The 6,106-nt window shown below is 48.6% G+C and overlaps 2 long non-coding RNA genes across 2 annotated transcripts; one reads left to right on the top strand and one right to left on the bottom strand.

Annotated features, from left to right (window-relative positions):
- Positions 1 to 508: 508 nt before the first annotated feature.
- LOC148217625 (uncharacterized) lies at positions 509 to 2,493 on the top strand. The gene is made up of 2 exons (XR_015800918.1): positions 509 to 595; positions 2,114 to 2,493. It is a non-coding gene; the product is annotated as an uncharacterized LOC148217625 (long non-coding RNA).
- LOC148217624 (uncharacterized) lies at positions 938 to 3,607 on the bottom strand. Its single transcript, XR_015800917.1, has 2 exons — positions 2,234 to 3,607; positions 938 to 1,907 (listed from the first exon to the last, which is right to left on the bottom strand). It is a non-coding gene; the product is annotated as an uncharacterized LOC148217624 (long non-coding RNA).
- Between the last annotated feature and the right edge of the window lie 2,499 nt (positions 3,608 to 6,106).

Genomic DNA, 6,106 nt, shown 5'->3' with positions numbered 1-6,106 from the left:
TTGAGCAGGGAATTCGGGGCTATGGGCATAATTCACGGGAGCTAGCAAAGCTGACAGCCAACCCCAAATCGGGGCACAGCACAGAGAACAATCTGTGTGCTGCCCTGTCAGCTCAAGCTCCTGGGCTGGCAAGTATTGGGAGTTAAATGTATGGAATTACACAAATCACAGCAACTGGCATCACCCAGAGGGACAATCCAAGGCCCAAACAATTCCTCCACAGTCCACTCTGGGAAAAACACCCTGTGCCTGCCAGGAGCTCTGACCCTGCTTTTCCTACCAGCTCCTGAGCAGTGTCAGGGCCACCACGACGCCTTTAAAATCCAGATAAACCCCAAATCCTACACAGTGAATAATCCAAAGAAAGTACTGAATTGTTGTCATTAAAAGCTCAAAACTCATTAAGAATTCTATGACAACAGTGTAATGGACTCCCAGGAACCTCATGAATGCTCTCGGTTTCATTTTTGTGTCTTTTTACTCCCTCATTTGGCAGCTTGTAAAACTTATCCTGGAATTCAGAGGTCAAGCAGGATCGACTTTGGATTGACCTTCACCTCTGGTCCCACTTTGTGCAAACACAACTCGTGCCCAGGTGGGTGAACTCATCACCTCAGCTTTTCACTCCAGAGTATCCCCTCCTTATTTCCCTGTAGATGAACTCAGATCCACTCCTCACCTCCACTGGTCATCCAAGCGTCCATTCTGTTCCCCACAGGCCCTGGTGGCCCCAGGGAGCTCCCTTGGCCTTTCTCCTGCCCCTCTGCAGCCCGAGGTCGCTACACAAACAGTTCTTGTGTCCCCTCTAAATGACCCCGGGTTTTCTGCTCAATGAATGGCATGACCCGTGCCCACTGCTCATGATTCACCCAACCAAAATCAAGAGCAAATGTTGCTTGGGCTTTAAGAACTTGAAATAACTCTGAAGCAAAAGAAATCACCTTTTTCTTCTGGTTTTTATTTTTATTTTTTCATTTAAGATGCTGGACTTGCCTCTGTGGATGTGTGCTGAGCTCTCACTGCAGGGGACTGTCAGGCCTGAATGGCTGTGAGTTCGTGTTCTTCTCAGTAGGGAATCAGAAATTATTCTTAGACCATAGAATTGTTTTCTGAAACCTTTCCCCTTTCCTCTTTGTGCCTTTGAATTTTTCAGCTGTTCCCTGTTGTCACTTCCCCTGCCTGACTTCTGTGCAGCTCCTAGCTGGGAAAAACGGGGAAAACTTAGGGCGTACAGAGGTGGAATTTTTGGCTGGATTTTTCTAACATTTCTAATTTTGCTGAACTTATTTCCCCAGTGAGAAGAGCACGAACTCACAGCCATGCAGGCCTGACAGTCACTGCGGGAAATCTGACACAGTATTAATAAGTAACCTTTCCTGAGAGCAGTCACCACCCCAGTCCTCCAGCCTTGTCAAATGTTTGCAATGAATGGAGCCAAGTTCTAATCCTTAATCTAAATTTATGTCAGCTTTTGTTAGAAAGATACCGGACAGTAAATCATACAAGAGAATTTAAAAATTGCACAAAGAATAGCCGGCCCAGACCAAACCCAACCGCCCCCATCACCGCTCCACCCCAATTTTGGGAGAAACAGTGATACAGTTTATAAATACTCTCCTTCCACACTATTCAGTCCTTCACCGCACATCCCCAGAGAGGAGTCCCTCAGACCTTGCTCCCCTGAACACCAGGAGAGCTGGAGTTTCACCCAGATCCCACATTCCCATGGCAGTTAATCCCAGCAGGGAGGCAAAGAGGAACCCTGCATCCTCTGACATAGCCCACAGCACGGGCAGCACCAGGAGCCCTCCAGGCTCAGACCTCTGGTGCTGAAGCCTCTGGGCTTTGGCTGCTCAAACACCACAGCTCTTGGCAAAGATGCCAGGAGAGTCGTGATTCTTCCTGTCCTGAAAGAGAGGAGGAAAAGAAAATTAAGTCGACTGCAGAAGGATTCCAGCTCTCAACTTCTGCTCTGATTCCTCACTCTGGGGTTTTATCCATGACAAGTGACACCAATTCAGAGTGCCCTTTTCCAGCATTTTTATTCCTAACTATTTCAGACATTAAAAGGATGCTCATTTCTCTTATTGTATTCTTTGCTTAATTTTATTAGCGGCATTTTCATCCCAGACCCCACTTGTCAGTTCTTCAATCCTTTAGCACTGGACTTGGCACAAAGGGATACCCGTGGTGCTGCATCACAAGAAATCCCAAAGAGAAACCCCTTCCAAACCTGACGGAGAAAGCTTTCAAGGCACTCCAGAACACAGACAGCTTTTCCTGCCTTGTCAGGCCACACCAATTCTGTCCCATCCACCTGAACTGTGCAGGTGAGGAAAAGGCTTTCCTTGCTCCTCGGGAATCACTGTCTGAGACCACGGATGTCCATCCTGGGCAGCACCTGGAAACAACGTGGGAAAGGCAAAATGAGAGTGTTTTCTATCAGAAAATTACTACTACTAATAAAAATAATAATCAGAACTTCTGGACAAATTTAGTAACATCACTTTGATATGAGAAATACAGGCCATGCCCATCCTTCTAGCCCAGGTGAAAACAGGAAGGAGAACTAGAGGAAAAGCAGAGTCCCTTATTTGATCTCTGGACACAAACTGAGGCCTTTTCCCTGTGAAACCAAACTCACCCTTCCAGGGTTCCTGAGATCAGCTACGAGGAGGCTTTTGGCACTCCAAGAGCAGCTGGGTCACAGCTGGAGGCGGCTTGGGTCTGGGAGACACCGTGCTCCTTCTGGAATTCTAGCACGCAAATGCCTGCTCCTGGCCCCAGGCCCGGAGATAAAATCTGTGGGGTTTTTCCCTGTGCAACATTGTTCACCCCTCCCAGGTTCCTGAGATCTGCACAGAGGAGGCTTTGGGCACCCCAAAGGCAGCCAGGGTTACAGGTGGGGGCAGCTTGGGGCTGGGAGAAATCCTCATCCATTTGGAATTTTATCAGGCAGAAACCTGGCTGGGTGCACAGGTCTCTGGACACGACCAGTGGCCCTTTCCCCTGTGAAACAAAACTCACCCTGCCAGGCTCCTGAGACCACTTAGGAGGAGGGGTTTGACTCTCCAAGAGCAGTCGCAACGAGAGATGCTCACACAGAAGGCCATGCAGAAGAGGAAACGAGCGCACCCGCAGCCCCCCAAGGCGCGCCCCAACGCCCCAGACCCGGCACCGCCAGCTCGGGCAGTCCCATAAAGCATCCCCCGCCTCCGCAGCGGCGGGACAGGCGGGGCCCGGGGTCCCGAGGAAACCGAGCGTGCCCGGAGGCGCGGCAGGACGGCAGCGCAGCGCCGCCTGGCGGCGGAGCAGGAGAGCAGCGCCGGGCCCCATGGCAGTATCGGTACCCGTGCGCCCCCTGCTGTCCGCGGCGATGCAGCGCCCGATGCCGAGTTCCACGCCCGTGTCGCCGAGGGAGAGGGGCACCGCTGGCTGGGGCCTCCCCGCCGACACGGACAGAAGCCGAAGCAGAAGCCCCGGTGCCATTGGCGGCCCCTACCCAGCGGGCCGGGCTCCGCCGGGCCCGCGGCCCCGCGCGGTATCGGGTCGTCCCGCTCCCGTCTTCGTCGCACCCGGCCCTGCTCCTGGCATGAAGCGCGTCACCGCCCCGCGCCGTCCCGCCCCCCGCGCGTCATCGCGTGCGTTCGGCGGCCCGCCCCGGGGGCGGTGCCGGGGGCGCTACCCGGGGCGGTGCCGGGGCAGTGCCGGGGGCGGCACCGGGGGCGGTGCCGGGGCGGTGCCGGGGGCGTTCCCGGTCGCCGTGCCGGGGTAGCCCGGGGAGCGGTTCCGGGAGCGGTTCGGGGGGCGGTGCCGATTGCAGTCCCGGTCACTGTCCCCAGTCCCCGTCCCCAGTCCTGGTCCCGGTCCCAGTCCCCGGTTCCGGTCCCCGATCCTGGTCCCAGTCCCAGTTCCCCGTCCCGGAACCCGATCACGGTCCTGGTCCCAGTCCCCAATCCCGGTCCTGGTCCCTGCCTCCAGTCCCCGTCCCCGATCCCGGTCCCGGTCCCTGTCTCCAGTCCCCGTCCCCGATCCCGGTTCCGGTCCCTGTCCCAGGTCCCCGTCCGCGATCCCGGTCCCTGTCCCATTTCCCCGTCCCGGTCCCCGATCCCAGTCCCGGTCCACGTCCCCGATCCCGATTTTTCCCCCCCTTTCACACTGATTTTTCCCCCGATTTATCAATGATTTTTTTCCCCATTTTTTTCCCATTTCTCACTGATATTTCCCCCCATTTTTCAGGGATTTTTTTCCCCCATTTCTCACTGATTTTTTTTCCCATTCTTCATGGAGTTTTCCCCCCGTTTTTCACTGATTTTTCCCCATTTCTCACTGACTTTTTCCCCATTTTCCCCCATTTCTCACTGATTTTTTCCCCCATTCTTCAGGGATTTTTTTCCCCATTTCTCACTGATTTTTTCCCCATTTCTCAATTAACTTTTCCCCACTTTTCCCCGTTGCTCACTGATTTGTTCCCCCATTTTTCATGGATTTTTTTCCCCATTTCTCACTGATTTTCCCCCCCATTCTTCATGATTTACAGGATACTCTATCGTGAATGGAAAGCAATTAAAGGAAGGGGGGAGGTTACCAGCCACCTGGTCAGCTCAGACAGCAGAGCTGCACACGCTTGTGAGAGCCTGTGAATTATAGCAGGACAAGACATTAAATATATTTACTGATTCTAAATATGCATATGCGGTAATACATGCATTTGGAAAACTATGGGGAAAAAAAGAGGTTTATTAAGCTGCAGAAGAAAGAAGAAAAAAATTGGTTTACAAGGGATGGCAAGCAGTGGATACCAAAAGCTCTAGCCTTACAATTGTTAAAACAACTTCATTAAAGGAGTCGTTCTGTGCCTTCTTTGGGGTGAGGAAAAAAGGCTGAGGGGGGCTCCGACGTGGTTTGGGGCACCCCAAGGTCCCTGGGAGAGGGAGCCGGGCTGCGCTGGAGGAGCAGGTGAGTCGGGCATGGGGGGGGGGTCATGGTGGGTGCCAGAACATTGAGAGGGAGGGGTGGGTGTAGAATGCATGAAAAACAGAACCTTAAAAAACAGCTAAATATAGTCTAAAAGGAATGTTTTATTGGCTTGTGTTTGGATAGAGGTAGGGTTTTTTTATAGATACTGTAAATAGAAAAGATAAAGAATAAAAATATAGAAGCAAATATAAGAAACCAATATATAAATATATTACATTACATTATATTATGTTATGAAAATAGAAATATATAAATATTCAGACTTTAAAAGGAATGTTTTATTGGTTTTTATTTGGTTAGAGGAGGGTTTTTTGAAAATAATATAGGCAAAAATATACAAATATGCAAAAATAGATACTGACATAAAATTATTATAACTATATATGCATATATATATGTAAGTATAAATCTATAGAAATAAATATAAATATAAAATACATGTATGTAGTATGTAATAGAAATAATTTATCGATTTTAATATGTTATATTAAATAGTATGTTATAATAGAATGTAAATAGCATCTAGTATATTAATATACTAGTAAAAACTACATTAAATAGTATATAAATATAGAATACACAATATAGACATATAAATCTACAGATATAAATATGAAAACTAAATAGAAAAATATATTCAAATATAATTTAAAATAATCGAGTTTTTTGTTTCTATTTGGTTAGAGGCAGAGCTTTTAAAGAAATAATATTAAAAACTATGAACCTACAAATATAGATGGATATAGATAAAATAGAAATAACATTAGTAATATAAATCTATGTATATAATGAATAATAAAAGAATATTGTATATATGATAAATAGAATAGCAATTAAATTGAATATATGAAATATGTCTAGATTATGACTATAAATTAAATATTAAAAAATAGATGATTTCTATATATAAAAGGTTTTTTTTTTCATTTGGTCAGAGGCAGGGCATTTTTAGTTTGGGTCGGGGTTTTTTTGGGGCGTTCATTGAGAGGATTTTATGACGGGTGGGGACTCTGGTGCTTGGAACTCTCTCCCTTCTCTGGCTGTCCCTGACAGGGCGGCAGTGCCGGGCTGAGTTGGGCGGCAGTGCTGCCGCCGTGTGGACACAGGCGGGTACTGCACCGTGCCC

This window comes from Sturnus vulgaris, unplaced genomic scaffold (genome assembly GCF_052056855.1).
Source record: "Sturnus vulgaris isolate bStuVul1 unplaced genomic scaffold, bStuVul1.hap1 Scaffold_521, whole genome shotgun sequence".
NCBI classification, from domain to species: domain Eukaryota; kingdom Metazoa; phylum Chordata; class Aves; order Passeriformes; family Sturnidae; genus Sturnus; species Sturnus vulgaris.
Note: the sequence above shows the minus strand (reverse complement) of the source record. Positions and strands in the feature narration are given on the sequence as shown.